Here is a 22,669-nt window from a genome sequence, read left to right on the forward strand (position 1 = left end):
AGACTTCTAATTAAGAAGTTGATTAAGAAGAGAGGCAAATCACATTTAAAATACTATTTTATGATTTTGTTTATTTATCTTTTAAAGGGGGAATTCTAAACCATTTTTGTGACCCCTTAACTTTGGCAGAAAGGTGGAGGGAAAATCTAACGATTTAGTGCTAGGCGGGTTCCGTGGCCTGCAGCACTTTCAAAGGAGGTTTTAGCAGCCTCAGCCCCACAGAAGGTATGGATGAAGGTCATAAAAGGCCTGTACCACTCCACGAGAGCTATGATCATGTCCCACACCAACTCGCATGTGAAGTAGTCTACACAAATTGCAGCCTATGTAATACTCCATCTGAAGTTCATTACTGATTGCTAGTGGAGAGAAGCTGAAGGGTTTGGGGGAGGAGGCAGGGGAGCGATGCGGGTAACAGGAGAAGGCTGTCAGCCCTTACAACGGTCTTCACAACCAGGGCACAGTCAGGGTGGTACGAACAGCCACAGGACTGACCCTGCTCCTGAAGGGTTTACAATCTACATAAATAAATAGATAGAAGAGGCTGAAGCAATCATCTCCCCAGAAACATGAACGCAACCCTTGCACCTGACTCACTGTTGAGTGTCATCTTGCAATGTGCCGTGCTGGGCCCCAACAAGCAATTCTTTCAGGCAATTAGGATGAAATGTGATGCTTTCAATTTCAGATGCATCTATTCCAATCCATACAAGAATAAAAAGACATTTGAAAGTGATACCTCATGGAAGAAATGAAAGATGTGATCCCTTGTTTCTTGTGAGCAAATGCTGATAGAACAATCAAAGCTGTGACAGGGTGAAATTCTTCCTTACTGTTTAATAACCCGTGATTAATGCTGCTGTTTGCAAAACATGCGTGCTTTTCCAGTCTCCGGTTCTGTTGTAAAATCAGGGTCAGATTAATATTAGTTGCTCCTGATTATCAAAAGTGTCAGGAAACAGAACACAGCCTCATCTAAAAATAAAAACAAAAGTATCTTTTTAACGTAGAAACCATTTGCATTTGCAAATGTGAAAGGGGACAACTGATGAAGTTTTGTAAGTCAATAATTTCATCACTTATCATAATAGTTTTCTAATCATACATTTTGTAGTCTATAAAGATTTTCCAACTTTTACATTTGCTATCTGCAATCCTGGAATCCTGTATCTTGTATTCAAAGGCTTTACCTTTGAATTTATGCTCTAGAAATATGTTACCGTTTCTTCCACATTAAAGAGAAGTCAAAATTCTGGCAAAAATTCCATTTAATACATCAAATGTGGAAAAGAATTAAAGAATACTTGTAATCGTGAATCCATAAATTTATAGGTTTTAATTTCTGAATGGAAATTAATGGAAAGTTGACAGTTGCAAATCTAACATTGCCGATTACATATGCTTTTCTTTTATAATTGTTGGGGGGTAATATAACGGGTTAAAATAAATCAGTATAAAACAAGCATTTCTGAAAATGGTCATCCAGTTGTAATGTTAGCTTCCAGATAGAGAAAATAAAATTGTGGTCATAACTGGAGAATTCCTACAAAAATCAGTGAAAATGATGGAAGAGATTAATTTGTAATCAATCAGCATTGTAACCTTTACATTTTTATACCATTAGCTAAATTATTTTATCCTCTTTCTTTCAAAATTCCAATTTAACAAATATTTGGAATGGTATAGGAGTTATTTATATTTAAATAACAGGGGGGAAAGGTTGTATCAAAGTAATTATTACCCCTCTGTTTCACAGTGCACAACACTGAGCTTTCTGGCAGCACAGGCTTGGCAAAGCTCTGCAGCTTCTGCAGGCTTTAGTCAAGAGACTTTGACAACTTTACTTTCCTGAAGAAAATAGAAGGATGTTAACAACCCAAAAATATGACTTCTTAACTGGTGTAAGTTGTCACCAAGACAATTTTCATTGAAGTATGCGGTCGTATTTTTGTGGATTTTTGTGAAAGATGTTAACAGAATCCCTTCAATCATAAAATAAACTTAGTAACTTCAGGATGCTGTTATTTAACATTAACCATGTATTGGCATATTCAGAACCCTTTTGCTCTGTTGTAACAGTGGAGAATGCATTTCACTACAAATGACAACATGCTTCAAAGGAGCTTCTAAATATCAATGAAATGTCCACAAACAAGAACATGTACTAGCAAGTAGGCAGGTTGATTTTGATTTTGTGGCATTTTTTCCTCTAATTCTCATCCTCTCAATTCTCATATTTTGAAGTAAAACTACTTCAGTGTTATTTTTATCATAAAATACAAATCCAAAGTCCATTAAAAAGCAATAGGAAGATTTCCATTAACATCAGGGGGCTTTGGGTAAATGCCAGCTGATTAGCAGGAAAAGCAGCCCTAAAATAGGCAACCGTTTCAGAGATGCCACCATAGCTAGAGATTGATAGAGATGCAGAAACATGTGATTGCTGCAGATAAATGATAAAAAGTTATCTCTACATCTTATCACCTGAAAGCAAGGAGAAATACATTTTGTTTAATATACACCAAAGTAAACTAAATGAAATTGGAATAAGGCAACAGCGCAGGTAAGCAAATTTAATTATAGAAGCAGCTTCATGTTTTGACAACACTTTTTTTTCCCTGAATTGCTAGTATCTTAAAGCAAAGTGTGGTCTTTAAAATTTAGACTCAACAACAAACCACAACTAGAAGTGGGAGCTCAGCCTCAAGGCTTCCAGCTAAGTAAAAGGGGCTGGATTTCCTGGCAGAAGATAATTTTTGATGGAGAAATAAATTAATCTCAATGAAAATAAAAAGTACTCATTTATAATGTGGAGATGTCTCTCTGTGGGGATATTTAATTAAGAATGATCTAATTTTAGCAATTCTGACAGTGTTGGCTTACCTCAAGTAATATCTGTGCTAAAGAAAGGTGGTAAACAAGTTTACATCCTTAATTAGAAGAAATTTCATTTTTAATGTGATAGGCAGCCATGTAACCATTCAGCTCTTACTAAATTAATACAATCTGTAGATCTATAGCCCTAAGACAAGCAGACAATTTACCTTTGAAACCTCAATAAACCAGTTGCACTTTATAAGCAGTAGGATTTGATAAACACTGCCCTAATGAAAGATAATGATATTTCCAGTAATGGCGTTAGTGGAGTTTCACCGGAGAGAAGAGAGAAGAACAAGAAGGTGTTTGGAGAGAAACTAGACCATCAAAGCCTGGGAGCATGTTATGAAGGCAGAGAGCAAAGAGGAATTCACATCTAGTACACGTCAATACACTGGTTTTCTTTGGCTTTGTTTTCTGAAAGGTAGAGAGTTGGGTTTCTAAGACAACAGAAGTGTTCACGTTTGGTAGTAGACCTCTGAGTGGTCAGATTGACCAAACAAATCTCAGATGCAAGAATTTAGTAATCAGATGGGCCCACGTGTGTCTAAAGATACCGCGGCAGAGACAAACCATCTGTGAATCATAGTTTTGCAACCACACTCTCCAGGTACTGATGCTTGATGAGGAAGTTTAGCTTTACATATTCAAAACAAGCCTCTCCAGAAATGTCATAAAGGTTCTTAGAGGCCAGCCACACACATTTGTATATAGAAATTAGACACAGCAGATCAGATATATAAGTGAGTGCAAGCACAGAAAGAGTGACTCTGACTTGTGATGTTTAAAGACTTAAAAGCCCCAGGCTTTCTTCAGCAGCTTGTGACTCCATTAGTAATGGTACAGGTTGTAAAGCAAAACTTCAACCTCACCTTGTCACTCCTTAGGATTTAATTTTACTAGGCTTTATCTCAGGTTAGAGTAATTCTGAAAAGAATTTCCATGCATAAGGAACAGCAATTGACTTTAAAATGGTCTGAACTGGATTCACAATAGCACATAAATAAGAAACCATCGGGCATACAGCTAGAGAAAAGAAAGTTGAACCTGCTCAGAAATGTGAAATGTACACGTATTAAAACATTATAAGTTTGGGGGGGTTTTAATTCTTTACATCAATTAGTAACAAAACAATTAATAGCATTTTAACATTCTGATTGCCTGAGGTCGTAGCTAGTTAATAGTAAACCCAGAAATTATGTATGCGACTTTTATTTTCTAGCGTGGGAGACCGGAGTAGGCACAGAACTTCTTACTTAGTAGAAGTAAAACAGATAAGAAATTAAGGAAAGGGGGGAAAAAATACAAAACTAATCCATAGTACTAGCATTATGTAGCACTGCAGTAAAAATAAGACAGCCTTTGAGTAGCCTGGTTTGGGTTAGGAAAGTGCTGAGCAGTCTGTAAGGCTGCTGGAGAAGTACCATGTCCATTGAAACTTGACTAACTCTGATCGAGTGTCAGGACATTTATAAAAGGACATTTCATCTCATCCTGAGTAAGAGCTTTGTTTTTTTTTTTCCTTTCATTTTTACATTAAGTAATTGGCCAGTCTGATAACAGATTTGTTCCCTTCTGAGAATTACTTAGCCCTTAGGATGAAGAGCAAACACCCTTAGGATGAAGGGCAAACATCGAGCTCTCACCACTTCAGGTCCTAGTGCACTTGTGCTGTACTTAAGGAGTGAAAACTGCCAGTGAGTTTCCATGTTTCCATTTTGAATGGCTCCTGTCCCTTTGATTGCTTTTCCAAGAGGATCAGTCTTTCCTAGTATTTTTTCCTAGCTTTCATAACCAATTATCCACTCTCTCCTGAGACCTGAATCTCAAGATCTTCCACGATGTTTGATAAAAGCTGACTGGCAGAGTAGTTATCTAGGAAAATATGTTATCGTTCCCTCTCGGCTAGAAAAATGTAGATTGCTGTGCCTTACTACCATAGATGACCGAGAGTTTGGAATTAATTAAATAAGTGGAAGGATTAAGGGGTTGGAATGACAAATGTGAGTTTTGAGGAAAAACTGTAAGTCAATCAACACAGTCTGGCTAAACAGAAATTAAACATGAGATGTGATTAACTTCTACGCAAGCATGAATACCGAAAACAAAGAAGGGGAAAAGGAACAGTTTAGGGCAAAGCCCAAGGAGACATAACTAATGCTAACGGGACTAGAACAGGCAATGGAAAATCTGAGAAGAATGTGCTGAAGGTGGGAGGTGGGTTGTTGTGAAGTGTTCTGGTAAGGGCGCTGGTGCAGCCCTGAACCCGATAGCCAAACCTGACAGCCAGGTTCAGCCACATAAATTTTATTCAGTAGATTTTAAAAATAATTATTAGTAGTAGCATTTTACATTTGAAGAGGCTTTTTTTGATTTTGTTTTGCTTTGCCGTTATATCATTATTTTCGTATTAAAGGCCAGAAAACAGATAGTGATTCATTGCAGGCAAGATTTGCGTGAGCAGATGTTTTTTTTCCTGAGAGAATGGAATGGTAACATTTGTAGAAAGACAGTGTGGTTCATGGCAATAACTGGTGTTTTTTGAAAAATACTTGCAGCCTATGAAAGACAAGACATGTCAATGCTTGAAAAAAGAAAAGGCAACTTAGATTTTTACTTAACATTTCCCACTTTCTAATAATAAACACTATCCATTTCTTAATCTACATCTTAAATAGTAACCGCTACGTTGTAAAATAGAGTGCACAGGCATAAAAAGAGCTCAAATCACAAAATCACCTTTTTGACTGATTACAGAACTTGTATTTTTTTCTAAGACTATCAATTTAAAATTGGCTATTTATTGTTTATTAAGTGTACTGTGTGTAATATTTTTCCTTAGCAGCTATACTTTTCAGATGTATTGATTGATCAGAATGAATGAAATTGTGTTTTTTTATTTTGACTGCCCTATTACATCCCATGATAACATCACACTTTATACTGGTCAATGTTCAATAATTACTTTTAAAAATTCCATACCTGAATGAAAAAATAAAAATTAAGACATTGCGGCTGCATGAAATCACTGTCTTTTTCGTGACGCCTTGAGAGTCAGAAGGCCAGGAAAAGTTACTGTTCTCGAATCTCATGTTTCCATGTTTCACTTTAAAAATACTTTTTTCATAGCGTGAATGTGGAAACAGCATATCCCAGCAACCCCAGTAACTGCAGTAAATGTCACAGGCAGAGCAGCACATATCATAACCAATATACAGTATTAAAAAAGAATAGGTCAAAGTGACTCAGAGTTTTGTAAGAGCACTGAGCACAACAGTATCCTTTCTTTGCCAGAATCTACTCTGACGAAATTCAGTGTGATCTGATACTTGTCGTCAGCTGTGTACAGCAAGTAACATTTAATGTTTTGCTTAAGTTGTATATCCTTATATTTGCTGAGCTATATTGGCAACAGAACAATAAACTGGAGATAAATCACTGAGGACCTATTTTGCTATACAGCGATTTAGCTATATTCAGGGTTACCTGTTGGATGGAACGCATCAATATCCATGAGCTGTTAATCTATCCATCAGATGTATGCTATCTTTTGGGGGAATATATACACTGTAGCTGAATCCAGAGAGAGAGAAAAGTTTTTCCTAACTGAGCCAACATTAAAATAAAAAATAAAAAAAATAAAAAAATAAAACCAAACAAACAGCAACTACAACAAAAAAAACCAAACACAAAACAAAACAAACAGTAACAGGTGATGGGACAATCTTCTTTTTAAAAATTCAGGTAGAGAGAAGTTAAACTTCAGAAAAAACCAATGACCCAAAACATAATGGTCATGCCATTGCTTCATCATATTGAGCAAACAGCGAATTAGTCTGTACTTTCTATAATCAGTGCCTGCAACGGGACCCAGCGCTCGCACTGAGGCCTTTGGAGGACCAAGTAGCGACGAGGTTGTTTTGTGCGTGGCACAACCCTCTTGTTCACAAACTGTCACACTCCTGGCTCAGGTTTTCAGGTTAACCACAACAGTTTCAAACATGCTAATAGGAAAAAAGTAAGAGAAATAATAAAAATATTAAAATGTGTTAAGGAATCGAGTTCCTGAGAATTAGTGGCTTTCTGATTCAGAGGAAAAATGAGTTACAGCTTGGAACAGGGAATATAACCCTGCAACAGCATCACCATTGATTTAGATTTTGGTAACTGAGCAATTAGGTTATTTACCATTGCACAATTCAGCCCTCGCTGAAATAGAGGAATATCATGGTACATTTTGCCAAAATCTTTCTGTGGATGAACTGTGCTCAAGTGTTTTCCTGGTACAGAGGTAAAAGAGAGAAGCCATAGTTAGAACTTGCTTCATTGAAACGCTAGTGAGGAAGTCAGCCATGCTCTACATTTCAGGTGTAGGTACAGACAATAAACCAAGGCCTACAGAAATAATTTGGTTTAACAATACAGGACATCAACAACAGCTTTCTAACACCAGATAATTTAGATTAAGCAGAGAATCTGTGAAGAAAAAACAAAATTGAAGCTTATATGTTATATAAAATTCACCTACGTGCCCAGAATTTCTCATTTAAAAGTTCCATTCCACCTTATTTTTGAAGAAAAAATTGCTTGGCATATTTCTGTGCAAGGTTAAGAACTCAATCAGCTATCCTCTAGAAAAATCCTATTCCAAGCTAATGGATTTTGGCTAATTAAAATGATTCTGTAGCAAAGCAAATACTTTGTCACAGTTTTTCACGCTTTCATGCATAACCACAATGCGGTGGCTCTATTGCAGTGCCCTGATAAACTACGGGATTGCAGCATATCATTTTTTGGCTAGATTTAGGACCAGGGTTTCCTCAAGGACGGTGTTCCAGCTGCGCACTTCAAATGACCCTTCCCTTGGCTTATATCCAGTCTCAGCCAGTGCATCTCCCAGCATCGGGTGGTTTCCCACGCTATTTGGAATCGTGCTAATTCAAGACCACCGGTTCCAAAACTAGTTGTGACTCTCATTTATTAATAAGAGCGTTTGTTAAACACGCTCTTTTAGGATCAGAGGAAGAAAACTTCTCTACCTACTTTGCAGCATAAGAATACTTATAATAAGAGTAACATTTCTTAAGGCAGGAGAGCGCAGGAATAGAAAATCGGGAGCGATACAAGCAAGGGAACCACATGCTGCTATTTGGCTTGCCTGCCTGCAGCGAAACAGGATTCTGTGCAGACCCAGTGCACAGATCATCTCTGCTACATTTAGCTGTAAGACAGACCTACCTCTGTTCCTATACATCTTAAAGTCACGCAATCTTAAATACCACTTCTGTCATTGTTTAGGTTCTCCTGGTGGTCTCTTAGACAAAGTGGAAGGGCAGGCTACCAAGTCTGGGGACAATTGTAATACTAAGAAACAACTTGTTCTTAGTTTTGTAAGAGAGTTCAGGCTTGATGATCAAAAGGAAAAAAAAAAAAAAGGAAAAAAAAGAAAAAAAATCACTTAAACCAAGCAAAATACCCCAAATCCTCCTCTGGTTATAAAATTGATCTAAAAAATATTGGGGGAAATTTGTAAATTATATTGCTTGCTTTAGTAAACTGTAAATAGCAATTCTTCATTAATTATTATACCTAAATCAGCTCATACTATTTGCAACTATGCTGAAATATAGTTAACGAGCTCAAACTCATGCTACTGCATATTTGTCCCATGTGTATAATGTTGACAGGAGCATATCTGCATCAGAAATTGAGTTTCGGCCTTTTTTTTTTTTTCCACTGGGCTTGAATTTGACTGAGTAATTCACTCAGGAAGGAAGGAATTAAAATTCTAACACAGTCCTAATTTTGCTGCAACCAGCCGCTGTTACAGCTGACGTTTATGTTTTATGCTCCTTGTTTCCTTCACGCAAAGTTCTCTCATACTTCGCACAAAACCTGATCCACAGACTGCAAAGAACCTCAGCATTCAGTACGTTGTGAATCAGGTGCTCAGCAGAGAGCCATTAATGAATTTGGAAAAGAGTCATTCCAACAGGTTTGAGCAGCAGTAGTTGACGTCTCGTCCTGTTGTGTTAAATTTTGATTGAATGTGATAAAGTGCATGATCTTTGGTGCTCTGTAACGATCATTAAATTAACCTTCACGGAGGCTCACAACTTGGCAGGCTGTAAGTTTTGCTGTCACAGCCACTTCACCATAACATGTGAAAACAGCCAGAATTATTTTTTCGGAAACTGAAGGGCTGCCACATGAGTAACTGATATTCCTGCATCACCGTGTTGTAAATGTTAGATTTTCCCAAGTATGGGACAGATTTAGGACCCCCTTCACAAAAACCTAAATGCAAAAATAACTCAGTTATGTCCAGTTCCACAGTTTTAACCACGCATAGTCAAAGCATAGACTTATCCCAGAAGTGTAAAAGAGACGGTTTCTGTAAGTACAGAAGTTAGAGATGCTCAGAAAGGAAAGCGCCTTTCTGATTCTTCAAAACTGGGATCAGCACCTTTCATCAATAAACATAAATGGTGCTCACCTGCTGCTTCTTAACCTTCTACCAAAGGAACTGCAGGTCCTCTGGATCAAAACCAGTTGTCTGGTCCTGTCCCTTCTGCAGGGAATGAAGTTATGTCCAGTGCTTTGCCTTGGCTGCAGTCTAATAGAGTGCAAACAGTTCCCGTGCATTATCTGACTCATGTTATCCATTCTTTCTGTGTTTAAATCTCCAGATTGCCTCCTTGGGATAACTTCAGACATATTCATTGAGACAGCCTCTGAATAAGTGCTGTACTTCGCATTTACCAAATTCCTTTACTTTGATTATTTCTTTGTTACAGTCTAGTACTGGGCACAGTATCCATCTCTACCCAATTTACTTTTTTTCTTTAAAATTTTCTCCCCTGGATAGAAGTAACAATCAAGTGTTGAGGCATGAAAGGATTCAGGATTCCACCTCAGTGATTATTTCAATAGATATTACAGAATCATAGAATCATAGAATTGTCTAGGTTGGAAAGGGCCTTTAAGATCATCGAGTCCAACCATCAACCTAACACTGCCAAAACCACCACTAAACCATGTCCCTAAGCACCACGTCTACCTGTTTTTTAAATATGTCCAGGGACAGTGATTCCACTACTTCCCCAGGCAGCCTGTTCCAATGTTGGATAACCCTTTCAGTGAAGAAATTTTTCCTAATATCCAATCTAAACCTCCCCTGGCACAACTTGAGGGCATTTCCTCTTGTCCTATCACTCGTTACTTGGGAGAAGAGACAGATATTACTGGTTCTCATCATCACTGTCACCACTGAATCTAGAATGCCTGGTTGAATCTTACATAAATTAAATTATTGCTTTAAAATAATGGGTGCCTCTTCTTAATTGCCCCTCCAAATCTAAAAATGTTCTTCTTTTTAATGAAACCTGTATAATTTATTAGATGACGAGAGAAATGGTACTGTGTAAAAGCAACTGTAGCCTTTCTTAGAATTTAGTTTGTTCTGCCATTAACATTTCTGTCTCCATAAGTGGTAACCTGATTCTGCTAAGAGTTAACGAAAAGTTTATCTTCTGTGAAATTATTTCTGATAGGGAAAAGTCCCTTAAAAAAAAAAAAAAAAAAAAAAGGAGAGAACAAAATATTTAATAACAGCTTCAGTGGACCCTCTTTTCCCATGAAGGTTCTTTAAAGTCTGAAAAAAACCCACAACAACTGAGACATCACCTCCAAACTGCCCGTCTTTTGGGGTGGATTTCTTGAGAGTTCCTTTGGCAATCATTGCTAGACTCCTGATGTATTAACCTGGTTCTTCCCGGAGGAGATCATCCAAACTGACTCTTCACTGTCTACCTGAAAGCTGTGCACCAGGACATTCTGAAAGATTAGCCATGAGCTCGACCTCACTTTTATTATATTATACTTGAGCAGAATCTCCATTTCTCCATCAGCATCACAGCACCAACGAAAAAACACAAAATCTCCAAACCAGTCTTGCCAGAAGAATCGAAAGCAGGGTCATTTTCAAAAGTGGTCAAGTAGGCCAAGGACCGGACTTTCATCATAATTGATAGAAATAAAGCAGTGAAACTATTGAGACACTTGAAAAATAGCTACTATTTTGCAAGCCCTGTTCTAGGGAGCTCAATCATATCTATTTGTCGAAACGGAGTTTGTAAGATGTGCCCACATTCACCCTATTCCCAATTTTGAGAAGTCAAATTGCAATACATTGTATGGGAACCCACTGATCTAGAGAGCCCAAGGGAGATTACTAGCGGGAAGGTACTTTGCTATCCAACAAAAATTGCAGGTTTCCAATTTCAGCCCAACCTGTTTGCAGCCAGTGTTGCTTTACAGGTTTTCCTGCCGTACAGCAGAACTCTTGTGTGAGCTGAGGTTTCCTGCCACAACTAAAAACAGACTATGAATTACAACATCAGCATCTTGGTTGATAATTAATCTTTGCAATGAGGACCAGTTTTGCCCTTATCAGCAATATAGAGAAAGATCTGATATAAGAAAAAGCGTGGAGACTGGACTTATTTTTTTCCCACTGGCAAAAACACACCATTCCCACTCAGATATTAGGATTATCACCTTTAAACACAGCGGAAGACTCATCCTGACAGAGGCAGCAGCACTGTAAACTATTGGGAAGAATGACATAGAACAAGATGATGGATAAAATTAAGAAATAATGCTCTGATGCTGGAGCCTGTTCTGTTCTTGGAGACTGATGATGCATGTCCACAGTTCTTATTCTTTGTCAAGGGCTGAGAGAGAAATTGTGCAAGTACTAAGACTGTAGATAAGGAAACAGGGAAAACAGCTGGCCTAGAATAATCACCACTTACCTGCCACAGAACAAAACAGTGTATTCTTTTGCCCAGTACATCATCCTGCCTTCCCCAAAGGATTTGTGAGAACCGCTTTAGGATGCAGTTCCCCTGTGATATGTTCTATTGAAACAAACAAACAAACTAACAAACAAGAATTTTAAAAAAATGTATATGGAGCCAAAAGCCTGGCAAAGAAAAGAAAATCATTGCCAGACAAAACAGAAGAGGGAGTTAAGAGAAGAACAAGTGGAGGCACTAACAGGATAGGAGGGAATTGTGTGGTGAGAGTAACAGAGACCAGGAAGCATATAGAAATATTTTGGTGAAAGGAACGTAAGGGCAATAACCAAACAGCACAGTCAATACACCATATTTAATCCCTAAATTAACTTACAAATACCATATATCACCTTCCTAATGGATTTATGATGGCAAGATAGGTTTCCATTGTTGGGTAGAAAGGAACATATAAAAGTTTTATACCTGTATTTTTCTGATAGAGATTAAACAAACAATTAATGCTCTTTTGGGCAGCATGAAACATGCAGACATTTATTTTAAGACAGGCATATATTTTCATGACTATGAGGTAGCACAAAAGGACAAGATGAAGTACTTTCACCCATTTCTCTATACCTAGATTTTGACTGCTGAATATTAGTCCTAAATAATACAAAAAAAACTGGACAAGAAAATTTGTAAAATGTTTAAATTAAGAGTATTACCTTCCATTGTCATTAGTTCATGAAAAAGTCCTGCATTTGGAGACCTGTATAAGCTACTACCACTGGACACCCACAAGACATATCCACCTGTCTCATCACATAAGAAGATCTGACGGTATTTCCAGCGATGCCAGCTGCTTTGCAGACACATTTAGTCAAATCCCGAGGCTTTAGCTGCTGTCACTGGGATCTTTCTGACACTCATGGAAAGCACATGGAAGTCAAAGATCAAATCCCCATCGACTTCAGCGGGACCAGGACTGCCCTCAGCCAAAGAAATGAATGGCTGTTCACTCACAGTGGAAATACAGACCAGACTGCATGGCTGTCATTAGAGCAAAAGTCGTGGAAGGAATAATACCGGCAACGTGGGCACCTAAATTTAGTGCATCTAGAAAAATCTTCATTGAAAAAGGCAGAACACGTTTTGAAAGGGATACGATGATCACTGGAGTACAAAAGTATCTAGGAAAAAAAAGGAGATAAAAGGCAGATTGAGTGTGTCTGTACAGTTACCATACCTAAACCATAACCTGACTTATGTCCAGGAACAGTAATAGACACATAAACACAGAGATCTTTGTCCTGGAGATGCAGTGCAGAATGCACTCTCCCTAAAACTGAAGAGCATCACTACCGTGTGTTCGAGGTGTCAAGTGATACTTATAATCTAGCAAGGACCAAGAATGCTCAGCAAAACAGTTTTCTTTTCTTTGTTTTTAAAGCACAGGTTTTTTCCATTTATGACTTGAGCAACATCCTTTGTGCAGGACAGCAGCTAGGCGACAGCTGGCTCTTGCAACAGTATGATCTCCGTAAGTTTAAGAGCATTGCACAAAACTTTTTTTCTTTTTCCTTTATCCTTTTTCTTTTTTTTTTTTCTCTTAAGAAAGAACTGGGAAAAGAGGGAAGTGAGTAAAATTTTTAACATTGGCAGATTGTTTTCCTTTATGTAAACAGCCCCAGGCGATTTGTTGAGACACAGTATTCAACCAAGCAGATTTTATTTCATAATAAATGAGCTTTTAAATTATTCTGGCATATTCAATCACACAAACAAATTTTTCCCAATTCAGAAAAACTTCTCAGAGTCTTTTCAGTCCTTTTTTTCTTGCATCAGAAAATAAGTTTACCTTTCTCCTTAGATAATGCTTACTTGCTTTTTTCCTGAATCTTGTGATCTCATTTTCATTTACATCACTAGCCAATCCTATCCTTAGGATTTAGAGATTTATTAAACATTTCATTGTAATCTTGGTAACGTATTTGTGATGTACTGAATCCAGTCCTAATGAAGGTTTGTTTTAAAGAAATGTAAACAAGAGGGACTTGTTCTCATCTAATGCAATTTGGCAGGAGAAACTCCCATAGAGAGGAAATGAGCTGTCCCACGGTTAGCACACTGGAACTCAGAAATTCCTGGTTTAGTTCCCTGTTCTGCTGTAGACTTCCTGGATGACCTTAAATAAATCTCTCTGCCTCTGATCCCCAAGTGTAAAATGAAATAATACCTGTTTCCTGGTTAACAGATGAAGGAAAATGAAACACAGCTGAAAGGAGCTCAATGTCTGTCATCCCAGTTGAGCCATCCTTGTTCAGATTGTGGATTTGCTCATGCTGACACCTCATCTCTATCTGCAGTTTTCTTGTATGAACAGACCTTTAACCATTTTGCAAATGCCTTTCCTGTCCTTTTTTCATCCCAGTAATCTTTTCCCGTCTCTCCTCTGTTCTCTGTACATCCTCTACTGCCTTATCCCTGCCTGTTGCATGTGCCTTCTTTCATCCCTGAACCTGCACCCATCATGGACACCTGCTTTCAGGTACAAAACCAGGTAATGTTGTAGTCTAACCGAGGTGAATGATTCACTCTGTTCTTCTTCATGAGCTTCTGGAAACTATAACTTATATAAGGCAAACTTAAACCCTTAAAACCACGCTCATAAAGTCTACCTAACCTAGCACACATTTCATCCTGGACCAGGATGCTCTTTCAAAGACAGCCCAGGACAGAGTGCTTAGAAATCTGCAGTTTGCAATATGCCACAGTAAAATGTAAACCACAGAACTTTTGCAGTTTAGTGTGATTTCTTTTAAACAGTATTAACAGTATATATGCTGCTAATAAATATAGGACTTTTTACAATATATCATAATAAGGCTTCTTATAAAGTGTTACCACTGGGAGAAGATGGAAGAAATATCCAGAGTAATTAGCACTTTCCAAAGTATTCTTTGAGACAAATCAAAGGAGCTTTGGTAATTCAAACTACTGAAAACCAGACAGTTCATTTAAAAAAAAAAATAGTTAATATTTACATTGTAACCAAATGTAAGGCTATTCATTATAAACCTGTCTACTTTCATTCCAAGATTACTATGGAAGTAAAACACAGATTCTCCAACACCTATTTTGTAAAAAACAAATGGAAATCCAGACTCAAGAAACACATATTTTGTTCTTTTCTAGGCTTTGATCCATGTCCATGTATGACTAGTTTTTGGGATGTTTTTTACATTCATAATCCCAGCTTCAAAGCCATTGTATCTGTTAGATCTGTTAGCCAAGTATGTACCAAAGGCTGTACATATGGTTACTGCCAATGGAGTTCAGAATTATAGTGGAAATTGATGACTCAGACCAATGGTTAATATTTCTAACAGTTCTATCGTATTAGATTAATATATTCCAACTCTTTGTCTCAGGATGGCCAAATTATTTTTACAATACATTCTTGATGAGAAAAATCCAGGGAAAGCTTAAGGATAATGCCTCCCACAGTTTCAACAGTTACATTTAGAGGTGTGAATATAAATAAACATAGCTTACCAAGCACCCATTACGGTACTACTGTTCTTTTTTGTCTGCATGGTATGTAATGACATCCTGAGTTTTCATGTTACATTTTCCATAAGAGTTGCATATTTAATAATTCTGCATTTCCATTTTGAAGTCATAGGTACCAATCCATTGACCGTCATCACTCACCCTTTTTTGGCAAATGTGATTCAGCATGCAATGCCATCCACAAAAAAAACCCTCGAATATCCTAAATCGAGATGTTTCATTGAATCAATATCAAAAAGATCAACTTCAGCTGCCTTATCTGGAGTGATTAAACACATGAAAAAGTCTCTGATTATTCCCTCTGCAGAGCTGTCAATTCTGTTCTTAATTTCTCATTTTCCTGACCGAAATCCCACTGTGCATTTTTTGCACACCTCACTATTGTAGGCAGAAGGTTTATATTCAGTTCCACATTATTCTACTCAAAGCAACATTTATACTCAGTTTCTACTTTGTTATAGGATTAAACGTTAGCTGCAGGAGGCAAAGCTTTTAAAGGAAACTATCCAAATTCCAGTATTAGGCAACAATTTATATTGCTTGCATTTAATTAGACAAACTGTAAAGCTAGAAATTTATTCTGTTTTCTGTTCTACGCACTAAGAATAAAATCCACTCACAAGAGGGAAAAGTTATGATAGAATAGTCAAATTATTGTCTTGTCCTTTTGTGAAAATAATATTGGAGCACTTAAAGAAGAGATACTCCAAGTATACTGGAAAAAACAATCCATATATTTATTCTCACTGCATCACGTTTGGCCTCCTAGTCATGATTTCACTTTCATTTAACAGTGAAAATAGGAAACAAAGCAGAGACTGATGGACTTCCTTTGAATTACAGTAGCATGACTGTAGGAAAAAAAAATTATAAACTAATCATGCAATTTACTTTGAGGGTAGAAAGTTAGGTACTTAAGACTGAGTAAATCATACCCAAGTAAAAGGTGATGAGTTGGTATTACCACATTGCCCTGCCAGCGTATTCTAATCCTGATCCGATCACCTGCAGAGAAGGGAGCACAGTCAAATTCTTGCTGTCATTTCTAAAAATAACAATAAAGGTGTTAGGGACAACTAGTACTAGTGAAGATTATTGGCAGCTGAAAACCAGAGTACCACATTCAAATGGAGGCCACGATGTTGCACTTTTATCCCAATTCTTTTTGGCATTACCATTATAAAATCAATTGAACTATTGACAGGAGGGAAAAACCTCCACAACTTCACAAATTACCAACCCAAGATTTTCCTAACCGTTTCTTTTCTTTGATTCTCCTGACATAGTGATATTTCATCTACCAAGGACCAGAGAAAGTAATCTATGTAGTACATGTAGAGTGAGGCACGTGACACTTGGTGAGCTGGCCCTTCCTTCTTTCATTTTTTATTTTTATAAAACTGTTTTCACAGGAGCGTCTAACAGAAAAATGTGGAGAGAAATTATCAACTTAAGCTCTTAAACCAACCTTTTCTTTGCAATAAATAGCTTGCAATATAAAACTTAAGTGGGGATTAGTTTGCAGGTAGTTTAGGAGGAGAAAAAGAATTTGCAGTTTCGTCTCCCCGTGCCTCCAATATAGTTGTGCAGGACCACTTTGTAGCAAAAATACAGGAGTGGGAAGGCATATGGAAAGTGGATAATGCCCTGTCAAGGCTTCATATCTTACAGACTAAGAAGTATATACAAAGCTGGAGTCAATGCTGTGAAACCAATGTTTGCAAAAGGGTTTCAGCTCAGCACCCAGGTTAGGAAACCCGGCAGCACAGCCAGTGCGGGGCGTTAGGACATACTCCAGCACTGGGAGCAAGTATTGGCCACTGACAGTACCTTCAAACATTTCAATGGGATCAGCAAATCAGCACCACAAAGACCCACTTGTTCAGAGAAATTTCATTTCTTTACAGTATAAGATTCTCTTGGCTGACTAATTTCTCCTTTTTTTTTTTATGAAGGTTTCCCAGAAAGCATGTCTACTGACTCACTGTTTTCCACAGAACGCGTGCACCAGGTTTTGTTTTCTTTCAATTACATCCCAAGACCTCCTTGCAGTTAAAAATCCCTGAATGTGATCTGACACTCTGGACCTGGAGACAGACATGAGCCAGTCTGACGGGAAGTCTATATTATATCTTGCAATGTTTCAAAAGTGTAGTTCGGACTGTTAAATTTTTCGGTGTAGCCTTTTCAAAGTTATGCAGCATCCAATTGTGACTTTTGGCTGTAATTCTTGTATACAAAAAAAACCAAACCAAAACAAAACAACCCAAACCTACAAAAATAATAATATTGATGATTTATCAAAAAATGGCCTCGGAGTGATCCTAATGACATATCTAGCCTACCCAAAACATCACCTTCTAACTTTACTTCACATTCTTTACTGCATTCTTCACATGAGCTGGTCTTGGCAAGTATCTTCCACTTAATCCAAGCTTCCAAGCTGAATTTACTGGGTAACTGCTCTAACACTGTTCCTGTGACAACAATGCAAAAAACCAGTATTTGTATGCATTTAATTCTGTGTCCAAAATAACAAGCGACAGCTTGAGATAGCGGAGAGCTTGAAGAGGAGGAGAGAGAAGAGGGGGGCAAGTGCATCCATAACCAGCACCTAAGCAAGCTATATCCATCTCTCCATTGCCACAGCAGATGGAGTAAATTGCGGTTATTTAGTTTGTGCTTGGACAAAGGAGAACGGATTATTTTTTTTAATTCCTATTTTCCTTCTGAGAATCTACCACTTCAGAAGTAAATGCAGCATAAGGGGCAGAAGAAACCACAGCCTCTGCTTGACTCTACAGGAGAGGCAACATGGGTTTTCCATCACGCATCTGACTCCTCTCTGCATCAAGATACAGCCAAAGATCTCATTCATCTCCCTAAGTCGTATTTGTGTTGGATAGTTTCTAACAGCACTATTTCCATTCCTATTCTCTACTACAGTATTGTAAGACAAGCGTGAAAAATTATTTGCCTGTCTTTCATCCTGTCTCCTTCTCCACATTATATTTTACCTTCACCAGAGATGTACCTGATCTGGAAATCCCAGTTGAAGAGACTGATGCTCACGCTGGCTGGAAGTTGTACCTCTGATGCTGACTTAAAATATGAAGCTCTGGTCCAAAAAACTGCTGACTTTTAACAAGTTGAAAACCTGTCATGATGTTCTGGTCTAAACTTGCTGCTCACATTATTTATTGACAAGTGAATGCTATCCTGAACCAGAATGTGTGCATCACCTAAAAAGAGATTAGGTTCCGTATCCAGAATGGACTTTCTAGCTCTGTCTCTATACACAATCAATTAATCCCAAGTAATATCAACTTTTAAGAGACTCCAATATTAATTCAGATTGAATTCAAGCGTACCAGGAAGAAATACATCTAAACCAGCAAACTACCCTCCCTTCTCTATCCTGGTTGCTCCTCTGAGCTTGCTTTGATTTTGATCCCTACCTTCACGTTTCACATTGATTTTCAGGTTCAAACAAAGGCATAATCCTACCGAGTTCCTCTGCAGCTGATGTTAAAACAGACACCACGTAAATAATTTTTTTGTTGTTTGGTAGCCAACAGAAAAAAAAAAAAGTGAGTGGTTATTGTTTTGGATCCATCCCAAACTGAAATGTTTCCACATACTCAGCCAATTAAGGCAGATCATTTGAGATTAAACAAAATATTTCATTCAAGCAGAAACAAATCAGACATACTTCGTAATGCCGGCAAGCCAGAGTCAGAAAGCAATCAAGAAAAAGAAAAAAAAAAACCCAAAACGCTTAACATCCCTGACCCTGTGTACCAAAGGTGGTGATCGTGTTGCTCTTGGATCGCAGATGACTTGCAGGCGGTCCAAGGACCATTCCCGTGCCAGGCCTGGGTACAGGAGGGAGCAGGGCTGGCTTTTGCGGGAACATGCTGGCTGCCTCCTCTGGAGCCTTCTCTAGGAGAAGAAAGGAGCCAGCTGCGGCCAACACGGCTTGCCTGGATCAGTGACAAGTGACATGTTCAGCCTCAGGGAACTCTTGTCAGCTCCTGCCTGTGAACTTCTTTCAGTTTCCTCTCCTCAGCTTTTGAATTACAGCGTTTTAGTCCTTGATTAAGTGAAATAAGGAATATAGCTCACAACAACAAGTGTCACCTTTTTCTGTTGGAAAATCATCCAAAATATGGGTTACCTGAGCAGTAGTACTGCCCCGTTCATTCCAAGAGGAAATTTCACCCCACGTCTTCATCCCACGAGCAGACCAGGGCAGTAGATCGGGGCATCGTGAGACCAAACCCTGTTCAGCAGACTTCAGCTTCATGAATGGCATCCAAATATCTTTGCTAATCAAATTCAGATATCAAATGTTTTTTTGGAAATATTACAATGGTTTCCTGGGACATATTTTTCTTCATCTTGTGTTGTCTGAAATAGTACATTTTGAGAAGTAAATTGCTCACCAAAAAAACAAAGTTAGTCAAAGCTATTTAAAAAAAATCGCACACATCTTTAATTCTGCTGGGGGTTAATGCAAACTAATGTGATAGTCCAGGTTTTCTCAAATGTTTTTCAGAAGATATTTAAATTCCTAAATAATTTCATGCTTTTCCTTTTTTGGAAAAAAATTTAGATGATCATGTTGAAACTCCTGAAAAAATAAAGTAAAACAATCCTTAAGCTTAAGTATAAATGTTAGATTGATCCTTCTTTTTTCTCTTCCTATACAACTTTTCCTAGGAAGAAAAACTTTGAATTTTAACATATAAATCAATGACCACATAGACAAAAAGGAAGCGTAGTTAGTAGGACCGGTAATGGAACCACAATCCACACAAAGTGTACACATGTGAACCACCAAAAAAAAAAAATGGTTAGTACATCTGTTTTTTCAATACAATAGAAGACACCGTACTTTTTTGGTCACTCCTTTTAGAAGTACTTCTGACGGCCAAGTTTTGTCAAACTGTTGAATTTAATAAAAACACGGGAAATGGCATTTTCAAAGTTCGCTTAACACTCAAAGTGAAATGCAGATGTTTAACTCACCACAAACATCAACATGTTGTTTATTTAACAAAGAGCTAGAGGAGTTCACGTGCCTCTTCTGGAGTCACGTTGTAGGCTCCTTTCTGAGACTACTCCCGCTGATGTCAAACTCTCCTGGCTTGTAGATTTGGCTTGACGCTGACTGCGCTGCACTAATTGAGGAGGACTGCGAGACTGCAGGCCTGTGAATAAAACAACATATACCGTCACATCCGCAGATAGCAGTTGCCTGAAATATAATGGCAAGGAAATGATGGAAAGAACTAGAACTTCTGAAGGAGATTAAACCTCCTTCTGCTGGTACAAAGAATAGATTAATTTCTCCCCTTCTGAAATAAAATTCAGTAGCAATTCAGAGTTGTATAATTAGAACTATCCAATATCAAGGTAAGTCAAAAGGCACTAAAAAGGGTGTCAGTTGTAAAAAAGGCAGGCAAATTTTCCATCGCGTTTTACCGATCAGAGTCTTTGTGATTCTTTTCTCCTATAGCTTTTCCCTTAAAACCTTACATAGGAAAAAGCAAGTCCTGCACACCCTGCTTCCTTTGGACAAACTGCTTCTGTTCTGAAGCTACAAGTATCCGAATCGCACATTTTCCTTATTTCTTTTATTTATTCCCCATGTCTATCTTCAGCCTGCAACCTCCGGAGCCACCATAAATAAATACTAACTCAGAGGAAAATGCTAGTGGGATTTTCATCATTTGAAATAAATGAATAAACGGTCCCTGATCAGGACAGCCTTCAACCACCCAAAGTGTTTCTGCAGTGCTGTGCCACACTGGGTGAATATCAGGAATTATATATGCTGCTGAAATATATGAAAAACATTAAGAAGGTGACAACGCCACTTCACAACTGTGAAGATCAGTTACCAGGATTATGATTCTAATTCATATTCACCCTCCAAAGGATCTGAGAATAAAGCAGACTAAGAAGAGATTCCCAGATACAGCAGCAAGTGAATGAACGCTGGAACTCTACAAGCTTTTGGTTTTGCTTTGCACATAATGGTAATGTTGCTTAAGAGCTGTTGAGCAACCTCCTGTAAGGAAATTTGTGATTATGAGAAACCTTTTCCTAAGGGGTTTTCTCTGTTTTGGAAAATGTTATATGCTTTGATTTGCGAGGTGTTTGAACTTGCAAATGTTTGGGGGGGTGGGGATAGAGGCTTTTTTGTTTGAGTGCTTGGTTATTTTGTTTTGTTGTTTGGGAATTTTTCTGCACTGTAAGCAGAAAATATTTACACAGTTATTTACTCCCCTGTGTTTTTTTCCCCCAAAGAGAGATATGTCCTGTTTTGTTATGGCCTTCTCAACCGCACCGATAATCCAAAATCCAGCATAAGGTGTGCTTATTTGTACATTGCACAATTTCCAGCCCTTTTGGGATGCCACCAGGCTGCAACTAATTCAGAAACAAATTAAGTCACTGGGAACCTTTTCCCTGACCTCACAGGGCTTTGGGAAGGCCTGTGAAGATGATTTCATTAGCCTGGTAATTTCCCCTGTGAACATCACCAGGAACATTGAAGCACGCAGGTATTAAAATAGCACGTTTCATTTCACGAGGAGCCTAGAAATGACAGGTGCCCTATTCAGACAACTAACAAACTGGAAGGTAAGGAAACAGTCAATCTTTCAGTCCCCTCTCCAGCTCCTCATGTTTTGGGAAACTAATTCTTTTTTTTGGGGGGGTTGGTTGGGACATTTGTCTCTACAGGGTGAAATCCCATCTGGGAATTGTCCAGCATGAAGCTGTTTAAACAAATACACTTCTACGTGGTCTGACAAGTGCCTCCTCTCAATGTGGTTTGTTGTCTGCTTGCCGCATCTTAGAGGCAGTGTCCAATTACTAGCAATTTAATAAAACTAAGTTTGCCATTATGTTTGCAAAAAAAATTGTGAAGCATTTTTGACCTCTGAAATTCTTTTAATAATTTCATTTCCTATAGCATCCTTCCTTCCCAATAACGCAGTAGAGCTCATAAAACACTAAATAAACTCCGTCTCTTGCCTACTTGCTAGAAAAAAAAAATACTGGAGTGCTGCCATCTTTTGGTTACACTCTATGATAATTGCCATCAATTAGAGGTTGTTTTCTAAACCAAACACAGGAATAAAGTATTCTCAAGACATTTATGAGTTTGTTGTAATAAAGGGAAATCTCTAAAATAAATATAAACCCAGGAACATTTTCTCAGTAGTCACAGAAGTTTCAGAAGCAACTTCAGTGTATTTGTACAAGGATCTATAGGAAGGCCTCCTTGAGGCAACAGAATTTCAGAACACTTGAAAACAAACAGTAGATTTTAGATAATTATTTTTTTTTTTAATTACAGACTCATCACTAGATAACTTGTGACCCTTGATTTTGCATTTCGTTCT

Source organism: Rissa tridactyla, chromosome 8 (assembly GCF_028500815.1).
Source record: "Rissa tridactyla isolate bRisTri1 chromosome 8, bRisTri1.patW.cur.20221130, whole genome shotgun sequence".
Taxonomy (NCBI): Eukaryota; Metazoa; Chordata; class Aves; order Charadriiformes; family Laridae; genus Rissa; species Rissa tridactyla.